Raw genomic sequence first — 22,885 nt, forward strand, 5'->3', positions numbered from 1 at the left:
TGTCTGCCACGCAATACCGACGCGACAAAATTTATCACGGATTGTGTATTGGATGGTGACGTTCCCTTAACAGACCAAGTAAACCAAGTTAACATTTCCCGCATTGTAACTCAATTGGGTATATATTTTCCAGTAGTAGTTAACTGGAACAAAATTTTCACCATTTAGCAGAAGGAGAGTGAAACTGCAGAAGATTATTGCGATCGGGCTCTGCAGGCTATCACCCAGTACACTGGGATAGAGGATATTAAAGATAGCACTCACCACCGGGGAATGATAGTCACAGTACTTATTGACTGTCTGATAGAGAGGTTAAAAACTCGGGTTCAGACCTCACAGCCTGGCTGGCGGGGACTCACAATAGATAACCTCATAGAAACCACCATTGAACATGATAAAAACATCTCCAAGAAGAGAGAAGCCCAGAACGAAAAACTAATGGCTGTCAGTATACAAGCTCTGGAGGGAATGACGGTAACATCACAGCCAACAGACACACTTGCACACACACTCACTTCTGAACAAGTATGTGCTCTCACTAACCCCACGCAACAACAAACACAACTCTATCCCACTAACCCAATGCAACCACAGGTCCCAGGCTACCCACCAACTTCTTATACCCCACAATACCCTTACCCTCCCTATCCTTACCCATATCCACCACCTTTACCCTCTGCGCAAACCTCACAACACCACATGTCTTCACCCGATACACGAACATGTTTTAACTGTAAACAAACAGGACACTTAAGTAGAAACTGTACAGTAAAAAGAGTAGGGATCCCACATCAGGGAAGACCTGGATATCCCCATAAGGGATATGCACAGAGGCCAGCAAATGTTCAGCAGGCACCAGCTCCAATTGTAGCCGTAAATGCTTTATTGGAGAATGATAGCCAACGCTAGGGGTCAGGTCATACCTGTAGTCTACAGATAGTCAGGTTAACGGGAAGTACTAGGGAAGAACCGGTCATGATGGTTGATGTAGCTGGTACTGAATATCCTTTTCTTGTAGACACCGGGGCGACCAGGTCAGTGAAAAAATCTCCCATTAATTTGCATGTGACCAAAGAGACAGTACCAACAATGGGTATAACAGGTAAAGTGGAACATTTTCCTTTAACAATGTCCACAGAGGTTACTATTGGGCTGTTGCATACCAGGCATTCTTTTCTCCTGGCTGCTGCGGCTCCTACTAACCTACTGGGCAGAGACTTGTTATGTAAGATGGGATGTGTTATATATTGCACCCCTGATGGTGTATTTTTAGATATCCCAGAGAGAATGGTATACGAGGTGTGGGATATGTTAGACACTCCTCAAAGGATAATGTATCACTCTACAGTTTTAAATGAAACTCCATCACAGGTAGATGAAATGTTGTCCCTAATTCCAGATTCCCTTTGGACTAAAGATGGACAGGACACTGGATTAATGGCAGACGTAAGCCCAGTAATGGTAAATTTAAAAAGCGGGAGGCAAGCTCCAAAAATTCCCCAGTACCCACTAAAGCAGGAGGTAGAATTAGGGATTTTTCCAATAATTGAGCGATTATTGCAACAGGGAATTTTAGTTCGTATAGCTAGTGTAGCCAACAGTCCCATCTTTCCGGTGAAGAGTGGTGGGAGGGGTTATAGGCTAGTACAAGACCTTAGAGGTGTTAATAAGGTAGTAGAGAGCCAATTCCCTGTAGTGCCGAATCCAGCTGTCATTTTGATGCAGATCCCACCAAATGCAACCCATTTCACTGTCATTGACCTCTGTTCTGCTTTCTTCTCTGTGCCTCTCCATCCTGTCAGTATCTATTTGCATTTACATACAGAGGTTTACAATACACATGGACACGATTACCCCAAGGTTTCATAGACAGCCCTAGTATCTTCTCCCAGGCATTGCGCGACTGTTTACAATCTTTTCAACCTGCCAATGGATCTGTTCTAATTCAATATGTGGACGATTTATTGCTATGTTCTGACTCGTTTATGTCATGTTTGAATGATACTAAACTTTTGTTACTTCATCTCTCACAAACAGGACACAAGGTGGCTAAAGACAAACTACAGCCGTGCCAATCCAGAGTAAAATATTTGGGACACTGCCTAACCCAGGGGTTACAACACATTACAATAGATAGAATCCAGGCCATACAAAACATGACACTGCCGCAGAATCAACAGCAAATTCGTACCTTCTTGGGAATGTGTGGATACTGTAGAATGTGGATACCAGGTTTTTCTATTTTGGCCTTACCTTTACAGGAATTAGTCTCTTCCTCAAAGCCTGATCGTGTCATACACACAGAGGAATCAGAGCAGGCTTTCCTTAATCTTAAGGATAGTCTAACAAAAGCTCCTGCATTGGGAATACCTGATTATGAAAAACCTTTTGATTTGTATTGTACGGAAGCCGATGGTTGTGCTGCAGGTGTCCTTACACAAAAACATGGTGATGCCAGTAGGCCCGTAGCATACTACAGTGCCCAATTGGACATTGTGGCAAGATAACTCCCCACCTGTTTGAGAAGTGTAGCAGCTACCGCTCTATTGGTGAGTAAAAGTGAGGACGTAGTATTGGGCCATGATATGATTGTCTACACTCCCCATGCTGTATCTGCTCTGTTGAACTCAGCTCAAACCAGACACGTCTCCTCGGCTAGGTTCACCAAATGGGAACTAGCTCTAATCGCTCCTGCAAATATTACTGTTAAACATTGCAGTACGCTGAATCCAGCAACATACCTACCATATGTACAACATAATGTACAAAGGGTGGAAGGAGAGGAGTTGCTGGTGGGAGGTGAGTTCGGCAGACATAAGGATACGCACGATTGTAAGACATATCTGAATCAGACCTTTACTGCTAGACCTGACATACATGACACACCTTTAGAGAATGTGGATGTAACTTTTTATACGGATGGGAGTTGTTATAGACAAACAGACACAGGTGAGTTATGTACAGGTTATGCTGTTGTAAATGACACAGACATCATAGAAGCTAAACCTCTCGGTCCTCCTCACTCAGCCCAGGTGGCAGAGTTAGTAGCACTGACTAGAGCGTGTGAACTGGCAGCAGGCAAATCTGCTAACATTTACACTGACTCGAGGTACGCGTTCGGGGTGGTGCACGATTTTGGGGCTCTATGGCGTCTGACAAATTTAATGACAGCAGCAGGCACACTAGTTGCACATTCCCGACATATAAAACATCTTTTAGAAGCAATTCAACTGCCCAAAGCTGTGGCAGTAATTAAATGCAAAGCCCACACATGTGAGGATGACCCGGTGCCACTGGGCAACAACAGAGCTGATGAAGCTGCAAAATGGGCAGCAGGGTTAAAAATGTTTTCTCCAACTAAAACAATTATGTAATTTCAAACTATTGATATGCTGAAATTAACTGAGATGCAAAATTTGTGTTCAATTCAGGAAAAATCCATTTGGAAGTCCAAGGGATGTGGGCAAGAGTCCTCTGGGCTCTGGAGGGATGGACATGGTAAGCCAGTAGCCCCCAAGGCATATTACCCCAGTCTGGCTGAGGCAGCACACGGCCTGACTCATCTGGGTAAACAGGGTATGTGCAAGTTGGTAATGGCATACTGGTGCGCACAAGGTTTTTCTTCACAAGCAGAAAAGATAGCAATGTCCTGTCTGACCTGCTTGAGAAAGAATATAGGGAAAGCGATCCCTACCGAACCGTCCCACATTCCACCCACTGATGGACCTTTCCAGGTGATACAAATTGATTTCATCCAATTACCACCCTGCAGGAACCTTAAGTATGTATTAATGTGCACAGACGTATTTTCTAACTGTGTTGAGGCCTACCCAGCGGCCACTAATACTGCTGCGTTTACTGCCAAGAAAATAGTTCAGGAATTTGTATGGAGGTACGGTATCCCTAAAATCATCGAGAGTGATAGGGGTACCCATTTCACAGGTGATGTTTTTCAAAATATGTGTAAGCTGATGGGTATTAATAGCCGACTTCACACCCCCTACCGACTGCAAGCCAGTGCCAAGGTAGAGAGGATGAATGGGACTATTAAAAATAAGCTAAGTAAAATCATGACAGAGACTGGACTAGGATGGCCAGAAGCGTTACCTTTGGTCCTACATAGCATGAGGACCATTCCCAGACCTCGTCTGAATCTGTCCCCATTTGAAATATTGTTCAGTAGACAACCTCATTTGATTATAAGTCCACAGGAAGACCTGAAGGGTAACAACAAGGTAACTGTAAAGTATCTTATATCAATGAGTAAGCAGTTAAAGCAACGGCAGCAGAAACTGAAATTGTTGTCTAATGATATGCCTGAAACTAACTGTCATGATATTGAACCAGGAGAATATGTAATGATCAGAAATTTCTTGCGTTCAGGTTGTTTGACTGATCGGTGGGAGGGTCCATACCAGGTGCTGCTGACGAGTACTACATCTTTGAAGGTGGCCGAGAGAGATACCTGGGCCCATTCCACTCACTGCAAAAAGGTCAATCAACCGGTGGAGAAACAAGTCGGAGACAAAGCTGATAGCGTGGACCTGTCGATCGTGAGCACTAGGCCCGTGGCATAAATTCAGACAATAGGCCTGTAGGTATATAAGCGGGCACAAGGCCCAGGCTACATAGGGGGCATTAGGCTCAATTGAAGGTATCTGCCCCCCCCAAATAGGTGTGTGACCTGGGCATTAGGCCCAGGTCACTAAAGGGCAAATAGGTGGGTCCCCAGTAGTTGATCCACCAATTTGTCCTTCAGTGACCTGGGCCTAATGCCCAGGTCACTCCTATTTGAGGGGCAGCTACCTCCACTGCATAGGGGGTCTGAGAGGCGCATATGGGGGACTCCTGGGGGCACTGCAGAGGGGAACTACTACTGGGGGTACTGCATAGGGGGTCTACTACTGGGGGCACTGCATAGGGGGGGACTACTGGGGGCACTGCATAGGGGGGCTACTACTGGGGGCACTGCATAGGGGGACTAAAGGGTGTAGAAGCTGAATAATTGGCTGAGACAAGTTCAGTTTAAAATGTAATCGCGACGACGCCATCTTGCGACTGGCCGCAAGATGCCATCTTGAAAATGAGATCGCAAGACGCCATTTTGCGAATGGCCGCCTAAGCGCCATTTTAAATAAACTCACATTTTAGTATATGTGGCGATAATACTATTAGCACCATGCGACTGCATCTTTCATCATTTCTCATACACACATTAATACGCACAATTGCGCTGTTAACTAGTCGCATATTAGCGAATGCATAGGACTTTGTATGAAACTCCTGTTTTATTAGCTTTATGCGCACGCATCTGCCCCAAGTTAACTAGCGTCCTTATATCAAACCCCGAATACTCACACATTACATATTCACACATAAGGTTTAATAAGCTTTAAAGTATATGATTTAAGTTGGTTCAGTTAGTTTAAATGCTGAGAAATAAAGATATTTGATAACTAAGGTTTTATACATGCTAAACAAGTTGTGTTTGGTTTCGTACTGATGCGTACTCTTTTTACAGTATTCCGGTGCTATCGGTGGGGAGATCGCATCATGCATTCTCGAGTTATGGATCGCAGAGCCTACAAGCAACAAAATGTATATTTCATGAACAACTGTTAGGATGTTGCAGGGGGCGGGAAGGGAAAGATCCCCAGCTGTTAGAGGCAGGGAGAGTCTATTTGAACCAGCCTGTTAAATGCTCTGTAACAGATGCTTCTCCCCTGGGAACCAATGACATCAGCAACAAACTTCTTTATTGTCCTGTCTATTCTGGGGGGGTATAAATATGTGTGCTCAAACACTGGGTTTTTAGTCTTCGTGCTGAATGCTGTATGACGAGGGGTCTCTTGCTGATGCCTATCTTCGGGTCCGGAAGCGCTGCGTATGTATACTGTACTTGGGTCCGTATAATTTTCTTTTGCGCCTAAATTGTGTCTGGATCAATTGCGTGTAACTGTCTGAACTTTTACTTGAATAACACTTCTGCTTTGGAACCACAGATTCCAGGTCTAAGTCTTTATTTACTGTATGACTGCGTACGCAAATTAGCGTCATCCTTAGAGGTTTATAGTAAGGATTTTAGAAGGTGCAGGCAGGGGTATATAGAGGTTCTGATCCAGTATCGTTAGTTGGGGGCTCGTAGTGAAGTCACTTACCTGCTCACACGGTACATACGGCTATCGATATTTCAGCAAAGGGTGCAGTGGCCACATGCAGGGTTTGCCTGCAACCGCTTTGTGCTGAAAGATCGCTATCCGTCTCCATGTGAATCAAAGAAGCTGACTAGAATCCAGGGACAAGAGAGGAAAAAGTTTGTTTTCCTCTGTTGATAGAACCTTATGTACTCAGCAGTACTGAGTACGCGGCTAAGTCGCAGGTTTGCGCATAGCAAAAGACGCACTTTTGTGTACGCAGTTAAAAAGTCATTATATGGTTGTGTGGTAGTCGCATTATTGTGTATGCGGCTGGTCGCACAATAGTGTATACGCACTTCCGGTTCTGCTGCCACGTGTTTTACCAAAGCCGTTGAGGTTTACAATTTCTCCCAATTGTTACCAATATCTGTGTTAACTTTATTTTTCTGCGTAGGAAAAAAGTGTGTAACAGTGAATAGTTTTTGTACAAAGTTAAGGGTACCGTATGACCTTTAAGGGCTAGATGTTAGTCTAGCCGCTCGGTAAGTAGCTTTACCGTTCTATACACAGTAGCAGGTGTACATGTTGTCTTTGTTGTAGAGAGGTGCGTGAGAGTAGCCGACATATAAACTCTCATAGGTGTGGAAGTTGCCTTACTAAATCTTATCCGGGTGTGGAAGTTGCCTTTTTCAAATCTTATCCAGGTGTGGAAGTTGCCTTACTAAATCTTATCCAGGAGTGGGGGGCCGCCGACTTAAATCGGCAACAGGTAAGTGAAACTATCTTGATTGTCTTTCACCAGTTTAAATCTTTATTGAAAAGCGTAGGAGTTGTCTCAGAATGGGAGCCACGCAAACAGTGGAGATGTTAGAAAATGATGTGCTGCTAATGGAGGCGCCGATCGGATCGGCCCGTCGTATCATGCATACTAAGTACGGTACTTATGCAATAAGGTATTGTGATTTATGGTTTAATATGATGAGGAAGAGTGTTAGACCGTTTCCCAGAATTGGTAGTTTTGATAAAAATGTGTTAGACAATGTCCAGGATCACATCAGTTTGATGCGCTCCCGAGAGAAAAAGGTTAAATATTTTGAATGTTTAAAACTGTGGCAGCATGAAGGGGATGCGTGGCTTAAAAATTTTCAAACGACGCAAACTAGCGTCGTGAGCACATTGCCAGAAAATGCATCCGCGGCGCTAAATTGCAATACGGGCGAGCCGCAAAATGGCGCGCCCGTGCCCAAGGTAGCGTTGTGGAGAGTATTGCTAGCAGTTCATGCTCACCTCCCCCACCTTATGTGGATGGAGGTGCAAGTACAGTTACCAAAAATACCCATAAAAATGTAACAAGCAACTTGTACCCTCTCTTAAGCAACTATAAAGAAAATGTTCATGATGCGGATGATGAGACTAATGTAATGTCTGCCATTTCCCATGCTGTGCAGATGATAGATGCTGCATCACCACAATCACGAGTGGTGCCGCCATCTCCATTGGTAACAGCAAGGGAAGTGTTAATGCCCTCTGCACCCGTAGAGGAAGTTGTTCATACCATACGTAGCAGCAGCAGACTAAACCCCCAGCCAGGTAATCAGGTCAAAGGTAGCAGCGCTACTGGTTTGCATCCCATTCGGACAATAACTGTTCTAAATGGAAATGCAGATGCAAACGGTGTAGTGCCCACGAGGGAAGTAGTAATGCATTGTCCTTGGACAAGAGCAGAACTAAATTCCATCATAAATGATTTCCCCGATCCCAAAAAGGAATTAGCCAAATGTCAAAGATTTTTGAGAAATTTGGGTAGTTCACATGAACCCACTAATAAAGATTTTCGTGTGGTGTTAAGGGCCTGTCTGCCACGCAATACCGACGCGACAAAATTTATCACGGATTGTGTATTGGATGGTGACGTTCCCTTAACAGACCAAGTAAACCAAGTTAACATTTCCCGCATTGTAACTCAATTGGGTATATATTTTCCAGTAGTAGTTAACTGGAACAAAATTTTCACCATTTAGCAGAAGGAGAGTGAAACTGCAGAAGATTATTGCGATCGGGCTCTGCAGGCTATCACCCAGTACACTGGGATAGAGGATATTAAAGATAGCACTCACCACCGGGGAATGATAGTCACAGTACTTATTGACTGTCTGATAGAGAGGTTAAAAACTCGGGTTCAGACCTCACAGCCTGGCTGGCGGGGACTCACAATAGATAACCTCATAGAAACCACCATTGAACATGATAAAAACATCTCCAAGAAGAGAGAAGCCCAGAACGAAAAACTAATGGCTGTCAGTATACAAGCTCTGGAGGGAATGACGGTAACATCACAGCCAACAGACACACTTGCACACACACTCACTTCTGAACAAGTATGTGCTCTCACTAACCCCACGCAACAACAAACACAACTCTATCCCACTAACCCAATGCAACCACAGGTCCCAGGCTACCCACCAACTTCTTATACCCCACAATACCCTTACCCTCCCTATCCTTACCCATATCCACCACCTTTACCCTCTGCGCAAACCTCACAACACCACATGTCTTCACCCGATACACGAACATGTTTTAACTGTAAACAAACAGGACACTTAAGTAGAAACTGTACAGTAAAAAGAGTAGGGATCCCACATCAGGGAAGACCTGGATATCCCCATAAGGGATATGCACAGAGGCCAGCAAATGTTCAGCAGGCACCAGCTCCAATTGTAGCCGTAAATGCTTTATTGGAGAATGATAGCCAACGCTAGGGGTCAGGTCATACCTGTAGTCTACAGATAGTCAGGTTAACGGGAAGTACTAGGGAAGAACCGGTCATGATGGTTGATGTAGCTGGTACTGAATATCCTTTTCTTGTAGACACCGGGGCGACCAGGTCAGTGAAAAAATCTCCCATTAATTTGCATGTGACCAAAGAGACAGTACCAACAATGGGTATAACAGGTAAAGTGGAACATTTTCCTTTAACAATGTCCACAGAGGTTACTATTGGGCTGTTGCATACCAGGCATTCTTTTCTCCTGGCTGCTGCGGCTCCTACTAACCTACTGGGCAGAGACTTGTTATGTAAGATGGGATGTGTTATATATTGCACCCCTGATGGTGTATTTTTAGATATCCCAGAGAGAATGGTATACGAGGTGTGGGATATGTTAGACACTCCTCAAAGGATAATGTATCACTCTACAGTTTTAAATGAAACTCCATCACAGGTAGATGAAATGTTGTCCCTAATTCCAGATTCCCTTTGGACTAAAGATGGACAGGACACTGGATTAATGGCAGACATAAGCCCAGTAATGGTAAATTTAAAAAGCGGGAGGCAAGCTCCAAAAATTCCCCAGTACCCACTAAAGCAGGAGGTAGAATTAGGGATTTTTCCAATAATTGAGCGATTATTGCAACAGGGAATTTTAGTTCGTATAGCTAGTGTAGCCAACAGTCCCATCTTTCCGGTGAAGAGTGGTGGGAGGGGTTATAGGCTAGTACAAGACCTTAGAGGTGTTAATAAGGTAGTAGAGAGCCAATTCCCTGTAGTGCCGAATCCAGCTGTCATTTTGATGCAGATCCCACCAAATGCAACCCATTTCACTGTCATTGACCTCTGTTCTGCTTTCTTCTCTGTGCCTCTCCATCCTGTCAGTATCTATTTGCATTTACATACAGAGGTTTACAATACACATGGACACGATTACCCCAAGGTTTCATAGACAGCCCTAGTATCTTCTCCCAGGCATTGCGCGACTGTTTACAATCTTTTCAACCTGCCAATGGATCTGTTCTAATTCAATATGTGGACGATTTATTGCTATGTTCTGACTCGTTTATGTCATGTTTGAATGATACTAAACTTTTGTTACTTCATCTCTCACAAACAGGACACAAGGTGGCTAAAGACAAACTACAGCCGTGCCAATCCAGAGTAAAATATTTGGGACACTGCCTAACCCAGGGGTTACAACACATTACAATAGATAGAATCCAGGCCATACAAAACATGACACTGCCGCAGAATCAACAGCAAATTCGTACCTTCTTGGGAATGTGTGGATACTGTAGAATGTGGATACCAGGTTTTTCTATTTTGGCCTTACCTTTACAGGAATTAGTCTCTTCCTCAAAGCCTGATCGTGTCATACACACAGAGGAATCAGAGCAGGCTTTCCTTAATCTTAAGGATAGTCTAACAAAAGCTCCTGCATTGGGAATACCTGATTATGAAAAACCTTTTGATTTGTATTGTACGGAAGCCGATGGTTGTGCTGCAGGTGTCCTTACACAAAAACATGGTGATGCCAGTAGGCCCGTAGCATACTACAGTGCCCAATTGGACATTGTGGCAAGATAACTCCCCACCTGTTTGAGAAGTGTAGCAGCTACCGCTCTATTGGTGAGTAAAAGTGAGGACGTAGTATTGGGCCAGGATATGATTGTCTACACTCCCCATGCTGTATCTGCTCTGTTGAACTCAGCTCAAACCAGACACGTCTCCTCGGCTAGGTTCACCAAATGGGAACTAGCTCTAATCGCTCCTGCAAATATTACTGTTAAACATTGCAGTACGCTGAATCCAGCAACATACCTACCATATGTACAACATAATGTACAAAGGGTGGAAGGAGAGGAGTTGCTGGTGGGAGGTGAGTTCGGCAGACATAAGGATACGCACGATTGTAAGACATATCTGAATCAGACCTTTACTGCTAGACCTGACATACATGACACACCTTTAGAGAATGTGGATGTAACTTTTTATACGGATGGGAGTTGTTATAGACAAACAGACACAGGTGAGTTATGTACAGGTTATGCTGTTGTAAATGACACAGACATCATAGAAGCTAAACCTCTCGGTCCTCCTCACTCAGCCCAGGTGGCAGAGTTAGTAGCACTGACTAGAGCGTGTGAACTGGCAGCAGGCAAATCTGCTAACATTTACACTGACTCGAGGTACGCGTTCGGGGTGGTGCACGATTTTGGGGCTCTATGGCGTCTGACAAATTTAATGACAGCAGCAGGCACACTAGTTGCACATTCCCGACATATAAAACATCTTTTAGAAGCAATTCAACTGCCCAAAGCTGTGGCAGTAATTAAATGCAAAGCCCACACATGTGAGGATGACCCGGTGCCACTGGGCAACAACAGAGCTGATGAAGCTGCAAAATGGGCAGCAGGGTTAAAAATGTTTTCTCCAACTAAAACAATTATGTAATTTCAAACTATTGATATGCTGAAATTAACTGAGATGCAAAATTTGTGTTCAATTCAGGAAAAATCCATTTGGAAGTCCAAGGGATGTGGGCAAGAGTCCTCTGGGCTCTGGAGGGATGGACATGGTAAGCCAGTAGCCCCCAAGGCATATTACCCCAGTCTGGCTGAGGCAGCACACGGCCTGACTCATCTGGGTAAACAGGGTATGTGCAAGTTGGTAATGGCATACTGGTGCGCACAAGGTTTTTCTTCACAAGCAGAAAAGATAGCAATGTCCTGTCTGACCTGCTTGAGAAAGAATATAGGGAAAGCGATCCCTACCGAACCGTCCCACATTCCACCCACTGATGGACCTTTCCAGGTGATACAAATTGATTTCATCCAATTACCACCCTGCAGGAACCTTAAGTATGTATTAATGTGCACAGACGTATTTTCTAACTGTGTTGAGGCCTACCCAGCGGCCACTAATACTGCTGCGTTTACTGCCAAGAAAATAGTTCAGGAATTTGTATGGAGGTACGGTATCCCTAAAATCATCGAGAGTGATAGGGGTACCCATTTCACAGGTGATGTTTTTCAAAATATGTGTAAGCTGATGGGTATTAATAGCCGACTTCACACCCCCTACCGACTGCAAGCCAGTGCCAAGGTAGAGAGGATGAATGGGACTATTAAAAATAAGCTAAGTAAAATCATGACAGAGACTGGACTAGGATGGCCAGAAGCGTTACCTTTGGTCCTACATAGCATGAGGACCATTCCCAGACCTCGTCTGAATCTGTCCCCATTTGAAATATTGTTCAGTAGACAACCTCATTTGATTATAAGTCCACAGGAAGACCTGAAGGGTAACAACAAGGTAACTGTAAAGTATCTTATATCAATGAGTAAGCAGTTAAAGCAACGGCAGCAGAAACTGAAATTGTTGTCTAATGATATGCCTGAAACTAACTGTCATGATATTGAACCAGGAGAATATGTAATGATCAGAAATTTCTTGCGTTCAGGTTGTTTGACTGATCGGTGGGAGGGTCCATACCAGGTGCTGCTGACGAGTACTACATCTTTGAAGGTGGCCGAGAGAGATACCTGGGCCCATTCCACTCACTGCAAAAAGGTCAATCAACCGGTGGAGAAACAAGTCGGAGACAAAGCTGATAGCGTGGACCTGACGATCGTGAGCACTAGGCCCGTGGCATAAATTCAGACAATAGGCCTGTAGGTATATAAGCGGGCACAAGGCCCAGGCTACATAGGGGGCATTAGGCTCAATTGAAGGTATCTGCCCCCCCCAAATAGGTGTGTGACCTGGGCATTAGGCCCAGGTCACTAAAGGGCAAATAGGTGGGTCCCCAGTAGTTGATCCACCAATTTGTCCTTCAGTGACCTGGGCCTAATGCCCAGGTCACTCCTATTTGAGGGGCAGCTACCTCCACTGCATAGGGGGTCTGAGAGGCGCATATGGGGGACTCCTGGGGGCACTGCAGAGGGGAACTACTACTGGGGGTACTGCATAGGGGGTCTACTACTGGGGGCACTGCATAGGGGGGGACTACTGGGGGCACTGCATAGGGGGGCTACTACTGGGGGCACTGCATAGGGGGACTAAAGGGTGTAGAAGCTGAATAATTGGCTGAGACAAGTTCAGTTTAAAATGTAATCGCGACGACGCCATCTTGCGACTGGCCGCAAGATGCCATCTTGAAAATGAGATCGCAAGACGCCATTTTGCGAATGGCCGCCTAAGCGCCATTTTAAATAAACTCACATTTTAGTATATGTGGCGATAATACTATTAGCACCATGCGACTGCATCTTTCATCATTTCTCATACACACATTAATACGCACAATTGCGCTGTTAACTAGTCGCATATTAGCGAATGCATAGGACTTTGTATGAAACTCCTGTTTTATTAGCTTTATGCGCACGCATCTGCCCCAAGTTAACTAGCGTCCTTATATCAAACCCCGAATACTCACACATTACATATTCACACATAAGGTTTAATAAGCTTTAAAGTATATGATTTAAGTTGGTTCAGTTAGTTTAAATGCTGAGAAATAAAGATATTTGATAACTAAGGTTTTATACATGCTAAACAAGTTGTGTTTGGTTTCGTACTGATGCGTACTCTTTTTACAGTATTCCGGTGCTATCGGTGGGGAGATCGCATTATGCATTCTCGAGTTATGGATCGCAGAGCCTACAAGCAACAAAATGTATATTTCATGAACAACTGTTAGGATGTTGCAGGGGGCGGGAAGGGAAAGATCCCCAGCTGTTAGAGGCAGGGAGAGTCTATTTGAACCAGCCTGTTAAATGCTCTGTAACAGATGCTTCTCCCCTGGGAACCAATGACATCAGCAACAAACTTCTTTATTGTCCTGTCTATTCTGGGGGGGTATAAATATGTGTGCTCAAACACTGGGTTTTTAGTCTTCGTGCTGAATGCTGTATGACGAGGGGTCTCTTGCTGATGCCTATCTTCGGGTCCGGAAGCGCTGCGTATGTATACTGTACTTGGGTCCGTATAATTTTCTTTTGCGCCTAAATTGTCTGGATCAATTGCGTGTAACTGTCTGAACTTTTACTTGAATAACACTTCTGCTTTGGAACCACAGATTCCAGGTCTAAGTCTTTATTTACTGTATGACTGCGTACGCAAATTAGCGTCATCCTTAGAGGTTTATAGTAAGGATTTTAGAAGGTGCAGGCAGGGGTATATAGAGGTTCTGATCCAGTATCGTTAGTTGGGGGCTCGTAGTGAAGTCACTTACCTGCTCACACGGTACATACGGCTATCGATATTTCAGCAAAGGGTGCAGTGGCCACATGCAGGGTTTGCCTGCAACCGCTTTGTGCTGAAAGATCGCTATCCGTCTCCATGTGAATCAAAGAAGCTGACTAGAATCCAGGGACAAGAGAGGAAAAAGTTTGTTTTCCTCTGTTGATAGAACCTTATGTACTCAGCAGTACTGAGTACGCGGCTAAGTCGCAGGTTTGCGCATAGCAAAAGACGCACTTTTGTGTACGCAGTTAAAAAGTCATTATATGGTTGTGTGGTAGTCGCATTATTGTGTATGCGGCTGGTCGCACAATAGTGTATACGCACTTCCGGTTCTGCTGCCACGTGTTTTACCAAAGCCGTTGAGGTTTACAATTTCTCCCAATTGTTACCAATATCTGTGTTAACTTTATTTTTCTGCGTAGGAAAAAAGTGTGTAACAGTGAATAGTTTTTGTACAAAGTTAAGGGTACCGTATGACCTTTAAGGGCTAGATGTTAGTCTAGCCGCTCGGTAAGTAGCTTTACCGTTCTATACACAGTAGCAGGTGTACATGTTGTCTTTGTTGTAGAGAGGTGCGTGAGAGTAGCCGACATATAAACTCTCATAGGTGTGGAAGTTGCCTTACTAAATCTTATCCGGGTGTGGAAGTTGCCTTTTTCAAATCTTATCCAGGTGTGGAAGTTGCCTTACTAAATCTTATCCAGGAGTGGGGGGCCGCCGACTTAAATCGGCAACAGGTAAGTGAAACTATCTTGATTGTCTTTCACCAGTTTAAATCTTTATTGAAAAGCGTAGGAGTTGTCTCAGAATGGGAGCCACGCAAACAGTGGAGATGTTAGAAAATGATGTGCTGCTAATGGAGGCGCCGATCGGATCGGCCCGTCGTATCATGCATACTAAGTACGGTACTTATGCAATAAGGTATTGTGATTTATGGTTTAATATGACGAGGAAGAGTGTTAGACCGTTTCCCAGAATTGGTAGTTTTGATAAAAATGTGTTAGACAATGTCCAGGATCACATCAGTTTGATGCGCTCCCGAGAGAAAAAGGTTAAATATTTTGAATGTTTAAAACTGTGGCAGCATGAAGGGGATGCGTGGCTTAAAAATTTTCAAACGACGCAAACTAGCGTCGTGAGCACATTGCCAGAAAATGCATCCGCGGCGCTAAATTGCAATACGGGCGAGCCGCAAAATGGCGCGCCCGTGCACCAAGGTAGCGTTGTGGAGAGTATTGCTAGCAGTTCATGCTCACCTCCCCCACCTTATGTGGATGGAGGTGCAAGTACAGTTACCAAAAATACCCATAAAAATGTAACAAGCAACTTGTACCCTCTCTTAAGCAACTATAAAGAAAATGTTCATGATGCGGATGATGAGACTAATGTAATGTCTGCCATTTCCCATGCTGTGCAGATGATAGATGCTGCATCACCACAATCACGAGTGGTGCCGCCATCTCCATTGGTAACAGCAAGGGAAGTGTTAATGCCCTCTGCACCCGTAGAGGAAGTTGTTCATACCATACGTAGCAGCAGCAGACTAAACCCCCAGCCAGGTAATCAGGTCAAAGGTAGCAGCACTGGTTTGCATCCCATTCGGACAATAACTGTTCTAAATGGAAATGCAGATGCAAACGGTGTAGTGCCCACGAGGGAAGTAGTAATGCATTGTCCTTGGACAAGAGCAGAACTAAATTCCATCATAAATGATTTCCCCGATCCCAAAAAGGAATTAGCCAAATGTCAAAGATTTTTGAGAAATTTGGGTAGTTCACATGAACCCACTAATAAAGATTGGCGTGTGGTGTTAAGGGCCTGTCTGCCACGCAATACCGACGCGACAAAATTTATCACGGATTGTGTATTGGATGGTGACGTTCCCTTAACAGACCAAGTAAACCAAGTTAACATTTCCCGCATTGTAACTCAATTGGGTATATATTTTCCAGTAGTAGTTAACTGGAACAAAATTTTCACCATTTAGCAGAAGGAGAGTGAAACTGCAGAAGATTATTGCGATCGGGCTCTGCAGGCTATCACCCAGTACACTGGGATAGAGGATATTAAAGATAGCACTCACCACCGGGGAATGATAGTCACAGTACTTATTGACTGTCTGATAGAGAGGTTAAAAACTCGGGTTCAGACCTCACAGCCTGGCTGGCGGGGACTCACAATAGATAACCTCATAGAAACCACCATTGAACATGATAAAAACATCTCCAAGAAGAGAGAAGCCCAGAACGAAAAACTAATGGCTGTCAGTATACAAGCTCTGGAGGGAATGACGGTAACATCACAGCCAACAGACACACTTGCACACACACTCACTTCTGAACAAGTATGTGCTCTCACTAACCCCACGCAACAACAAACACAACTCTATCCCACTAACCCAATGCAACCACAGGTCCCAGGCTACCCACCAACTTCTTATACCCCACAATACCCTTACCCTCCCTATCCTTACCCATATCCACCACCTTTACCCTCTGCGCAAACCTCACAACACCACATGTCTTCACCCGATACACGAACATGTTTTAACTGTAAACAAACAGGACACTTAAGTAGAAACTGTACAGTAAAAAGAGTAGGGATCCCACATCAGGGAAGACCTGGATATCCCCATAAGGGATATGCACAGAGGCCAGCAAATGTTCAGCAGGCACCAGCTCCAATTGTAGCCGTAAATGCTTTATTGGAGAATGATAGCCAACGCTAGGGGTCAGGTCATACCTGTAGTCTACAGATAGTCAGGTTAACGGGAAGTACTAGGGAAGAACCGGTCATGATGGTTGATGTAGCTGGTACTGAATATCCTTTTCTTGTAGACACCGGGGCGACCAGGTCAGTGAAAAAATCTCCCATTAATTTGCATGTGACCAAAGAGACAGTACCAACAATGGGTATAACAGGTAAAGTGGAACATTTTCCTTTAACAATGTCCACAGAGGTTACTATTGGGCTGTTGCATACCAGGCATTCTTTTCTCCTGGCTGCTGCGGCTCCTACTAACCTACTGGGCAGAGACTTGTTATGTAAGATGGGATGTGTTATATATTGCACCCCTGATGGTGTATTTTTAGATATCCCAGAGAGAATGGTATACGAGGTGTGGGATATGTTAGACACTCCTCAAAGGATAATGTATCACTCTACAGTTTTAAATGAAACTCCATCACAGGTAGATGAAATGTTGTCCCTAATTTCAGATTCCCTTTGGACTAAAGATGGACAGGACACTGGATTAATGGCAGACGTAAGCCCAGTAATGGTAAATTTAAAAAGCGGGAGGCAAGCTCCAAAAATTCCCCAGTACCCACTAAAGCAGGAGGTAGAATTAGGGATTTTTCCAATAATTGAGCGATTATTGCAACAGGGAATTTTAGTTCGTATAGCTAGTGTAGCCAACAGTCCCATCTTTCTGGTGAAGAGTGGTGGGAGGGGTTATAGGCTAGTACAAGACCTTAGAGGTGTTAATAAGGTAGTAGAGAGCCAATTCCCTGTAGTGCCGAATCCAGCTGTCATTTTGATGCAGATCCCACCAAATGCAACCCATTTCACTGTCATTGACCTCTGTTCTGCTTTCTTCTCTGTGCCTCTCCATCCTGTCAGTATCTATTTGCATTTACATACAGAGGTTTACAATACACATGGACACGATTACCCCAAGGTTTCATAGACAGCCCTAGTATCTTCTCCCAGGCATTGCGCGACTGTTTACAATCTTTTCAACCTGCCAATGGATCTGTTCTAATTCAATATGTGGACGATTTATTGCTATGTTCTGACTCGTTTATGTCATGTTTGAATGATACTAAACTTTTGTTACTTCATCTCTCACAAACAGGACACAAGGTGGCTAAAGACAAACTACAGCCGTGCCAATCCAGAGTAAAATATTTGGGACACTGCCTAACCCAGGGGTTACAACACATTACAATAGATAGAATCCAGGCCATACAAAACATGACACTGCCGCAGAATCAACAGCAAATTCGTACCTTCTTGGGAATGTGTGGATACTGTAGAATGTGGATACCAGGTTTTTCTATTTTGGCCTTACCTTTACAGGAATTAGTCTCTTCCTCAAAGCCTGATCGTGTCATACACACAGAGGAATCAGAGCAGGCTTTCCTTAATCTTAAGGATAGTCTAACAAAAGCTCCTGCATTGGGAATACCTGATTATGAAAAACCTTTTGATTTGTATTGTACGGAAGCCGATGGTTGTGCTGCAGGTGTCCTTACACAAAAACATGGTGATGCCAGTAGGCCCGTAGCATACTACAGTGCCCAATTGGACATTGTGGCAAGATAACTCCCCACCTGTTTGAGAAGTGTAGCAGCTACCGCTCTATTGGTGAGTAAAAGTGAGGACGTAGTATTGGGCCATGATATGATTGTCTACACTCCCCATGCTGTATCTGCTCTGTTGAACTCAGCTCAAACCAGACACGTCTCCTCGGCTAGGTTCACCAAATGGGAACTAGCTCTAATCGCTCCTGCAAATATTACTGTTAAACATTGCAGTACGCTGAATCCAGCAACATACCTACCATATGTACAACATAATGTACAAAGGGTGGAAGGAGAGGAGTTGCTGGTGGGAGGTGAGTTCGGCAGACATAAGGATACGCACGATTGTAAGACATATCTGAATCAGACCTTTACTGCTAGACCTGACATACATGACACACCTTTAGAGAATGTGGATGTAACTTTTTATACGGATGGGAGTTGTTATAGACAAACAGACACAGGTGAGTTATGTACAGGTTATGCTGTTGTAAATGACACAGACATCATAGAAGCTAAACCTCTCGGTCCTCCTCACTCAGCCCAGGTGGCAGAGTTAGTAGCACTGACTAGAGCGTGTGAACTGGCAGCAGGCAAATCTGCTAACATTTACACTGACTCGAGGTACGCGTTCGGGGTGGTGCACGATTTTGGGGCTCTATGGCGTCTGACAAATTTAATGACAGCAGCAGGCACACTAGTTGCACATTCCCGACATATAAAACATCTTTTAGAAGCAATTCAACTGCCCAAAGCTGTGGCAGTAATTAAATGCAAAGCCCACACATGTGAGGATGACCCGGTGCCACTGGGCAACAACAGAGCTGATGAAGCTGCAAAATGGGCAGCAGGGTTAAAAATGTTTTCTCCAACTAAAACAATTATGTAATTTCAAACTATTGATATGCTGAAATTAACTGAGATGCAAAATTTGTGTTCAATTCAGGAAAAATCCATTTGGAAGTCCAAGGGATGTGGGCAAGAGTCCTCTGGGCTCTGGAGGGATGGACATGGTAAGCCAGTAGCCCCCAAGGCATATTACCCCAGTCTGGCTGAGGCAGCACACGGCCTGACTCATCTGGGTAAACAGGGTATGTGCAAGTTGGTAATGGCATACTGGTGCGCACAAGGTTTTTCTTCACAAGCAGAAAAGATAGCAATGTCCTGTCTGACCTGCTTGAGAAAGAATATAGGGAAAGCGATCCCTACCGAACCGTCCCACATTCCACCCACTGATGGACCTTTCCAGGTGATACAAATTGATTTCATCCAATTACCACCCTGCAGGAACCTTAAGTATGTATTAATGTGCACAGACGTATTTTCTAACTGTGTTGAGGCCTACCCAGCGGCCACTAATACTGCTGCGTTTACTGCCAAGAAAATAGTTCAGGAATTTGTATGGAGGTACGGTATCCCTAAAATCATCGAGAGTGATAGGGGTACCCATTTCACAGGTGATGTTTTTCAAAATATGTGTAAGCTGATGGGTATTAATAGCCGACTTCACACCCCCTACCGACTGCAAGCCAGTGCCAAGGTAGAGAGGATGAATGGGACTATTAAAAATAAGCTAAGTAAAATCATGACAGAGACTGGACTAGGATGGCCAGAAGCGTTACCTTTGGTCCTACATAGCATGAGGACCATTCCCAGACCTCGTCTGAATCTGTCCCCATTTGAAATATTGTTCGGTAGACAACCTCATTTGATTATAAGTCCACAGGAAGACCTGAAGGGTAACAACAAGGTAACTGTAAAGTATCTTATATCAATGAGTAAGCAGTTAAAGCAACGGCAGCAGAAACTGAAATTGTTGTCTAATGATATGCCTGAAACTAACTGTCATGATATTGAACCAGGAGAATATGTAATGATCAGAAATTTCTTGCGTTCAGGTTGTTTGACTGATCGGTGGGAGGGTCCATACCAGGTGCTGCTGACGAGTACTACATCTTTGAAGGTGGCCGAGAGAGATACCTGGGCCCATTCCACTCACTGCAAAAAGGTCAATCAACCGGTGGAGAAACAAGTCGGAGACAAAGCTGATAGCGTGGACCTGTCGATCGTGAGCACTAGGCCCGTGGCATAAATTCAGACAATAGGCCTGTAGGTATATAAGCGGGCACAAGGCCCAGGCTACATAGGGGGCATTAGGCTCAATTGAAGGTATCTGCCCCCCCCAAATAGGTGTGTGACCTGGGCATTAGGCCCAGGTCACTAAAGGGCAAATAGGTGGGTCCCCAGTAGTTGATCCACCAATTTGTCCTTCAGTGACCTGGGCCTAATGCCCAGGTCACTCCTATTTGAGGGGCAGCTACCTCCACTGCATAGGGGGTCTGAGAGGCGCATATGGGGGACTCCTGGGGGCACTGCAGAGGGGAACTACTACTGGGGGTACTGCATAGGGGGTCTACTACTGGGGGCACTGCATAGGGGGGGACTACTGGGGGCACTGCATAGGGGGGCTACTACTGGGGGCACTGCATAGGGGGACTAAAGGGTGTAGAAGCTGAATAATTGGCTGAGACAAGTTCAGTTTAAAATGTAATCGCGACGACGCCATCTTGCGACTGGCCGCAAGATGCCATCTTGAAAATGAGATCGCAAGACGCCATTTTGCGAATGGCCGCCTAAGCGCCATTTTAAATAAACTCACATTTTAGTATATGTGGCGATAATACTATTAGCACCATGCGACTGCATCTTTCATCATTTCTCATACACACATTAATACGCACAATTGCGCTGTTAACTAGTCGCATATTAGCGAATGCATAGGACTTTGTATGAAACTCCTGTTTTATTAGCTTTATGCGCACGCATCTGCCCCAAGTTAACTAGCGTCCTTATATCAAACCCCGAATACTCACACATTACATATTCACACATAAGGTTTAATAAGCTTTAAAGTATATGATTTAAGTTGGTTCAGTTAGTTTAAATGCTGAGAAATAAAGATATTTGATAACTAAGGTTTTATACATGCTAAACAAGTTGTGTTTGGTTTCGTACTGATGCGTACTCTTTTTACATTATTCCGGTGCTATCGGTGGGGAGATCGCATCATGCATTCTCGAGTTATGGATCGCAGAGCCTACAAGCAACAAAATGTATATTTCATGAACAACTGTTAGGATGTTGCAGGGGGCGGGAAGGGAAAGATCCCCAGCTGTTAGAGGCAGGGAGAGTCTATTTGAACCAGCCTGTTAAATGCTCTGTAACAGATGCTTCTCCCCTGGGAACCAATGACATCAGCAACAAACTTCTTTATTGTCCTGTCTATTCTGGGGGGGTATAAATATGTGTGCTCAAACACTGGGTTTTTAGTCTTCGTGCTGAATGCTGTATGACGAGGGGTCTCTTGCTGATGCCTATCTTCGGGTCCGGAAGCGCTGCGTATGTATACTGTACTTGGGTCCGTATAATTTTCTTTTGCGCCTAAATTGTGTCTGGATCAATTGCGTGTAACTGTCTGAACTTTTACTTGAATAACACTTCTGCTTTGGAACCACAGATTCCAGGTCTAAGTCTTTATTTACTGTATGACTGCGTACGCAAATTAGCGTCATCCTTAGAGGTTTATAGTAAGGATTTTAGAAGGTGCAGGCAGGGGTATATAGAGGTTCTGATCCAGTATCGTTAGTTGGGGGCTCGTAGTGAAGTCACTTACCTGCTCACATGGTACATACGGCTATCGATATTTCAGCAAAGGGTGCAGTGGCCACATGCAGGGTTTGCCTGCAACCGCTTTGTGCTGAAAGATCGCTATCCGTCTCCATGTGAATCAAAGAAGCTGACTAGAATCCAGGGACAAGAGAGGAAAAAGTTTGTTTTCCTCTGTTGATAGAACCTTATGTACTCAGCAGTACTGAGTACGCGGCTAAGTCGCAGGTTTGCGCATAGCAAAAGACGCACTTTTGTGTACGCAGTTAAAAAGTCATTATATGGTTGTGTGGTAGTCGCATTATTGTGTATGCGGCTGGTCGCACAATAGTGTATACGCACTTCCGGTTCTGCTGCCACGTGTTTTACCAAAGCCGTTGAGGTTTACAATTTCTCCCAATTGTTACCAATATCTGTGTTAACTTTATTTTTCTGCGTAGGAAAAAAGTGTGTAACAGTGAATAGTTTTTGTACAAAGTTAAGGGTACCGTATGACCTTTAAGGGCTAGATGTTAGTCTAGCCGCTCGGTAAGTAGCTTTACCGTTCTATACACAGTAGCAGGTGTACATGTTGTCTTTGTTGTAGAGAGGTGCGTGAGAGTAGCCGACATATAAACTCTCATAGGTGTGGAAGTTGCCTTACTAAATCTTATCCGGGTGTGGAAGTTGCCTTTTTCAAATCTTATCCAGGTGTGGAAGTTGCCTTACTAAATCTTATCCAGGAGTGGGGGGCCGCCGACTTAAATCGGCAACAGGTA

The sequence above is a fragment of the Taudactylus pleione genome, unplaced genomic scaffold (assembly GCF_031769625.1).
Source record: "Taudactylus pleione unplaced genomic scaffold, aTauple2 ptg000191l, whole genome shotgun sequence".
Taxonomy (NCBI): Eukaryota; Metazoa; Chordata; class Amphibia; order Anura; family Myobatrachidae; genus Taudactylus; species Taudactylus pleione.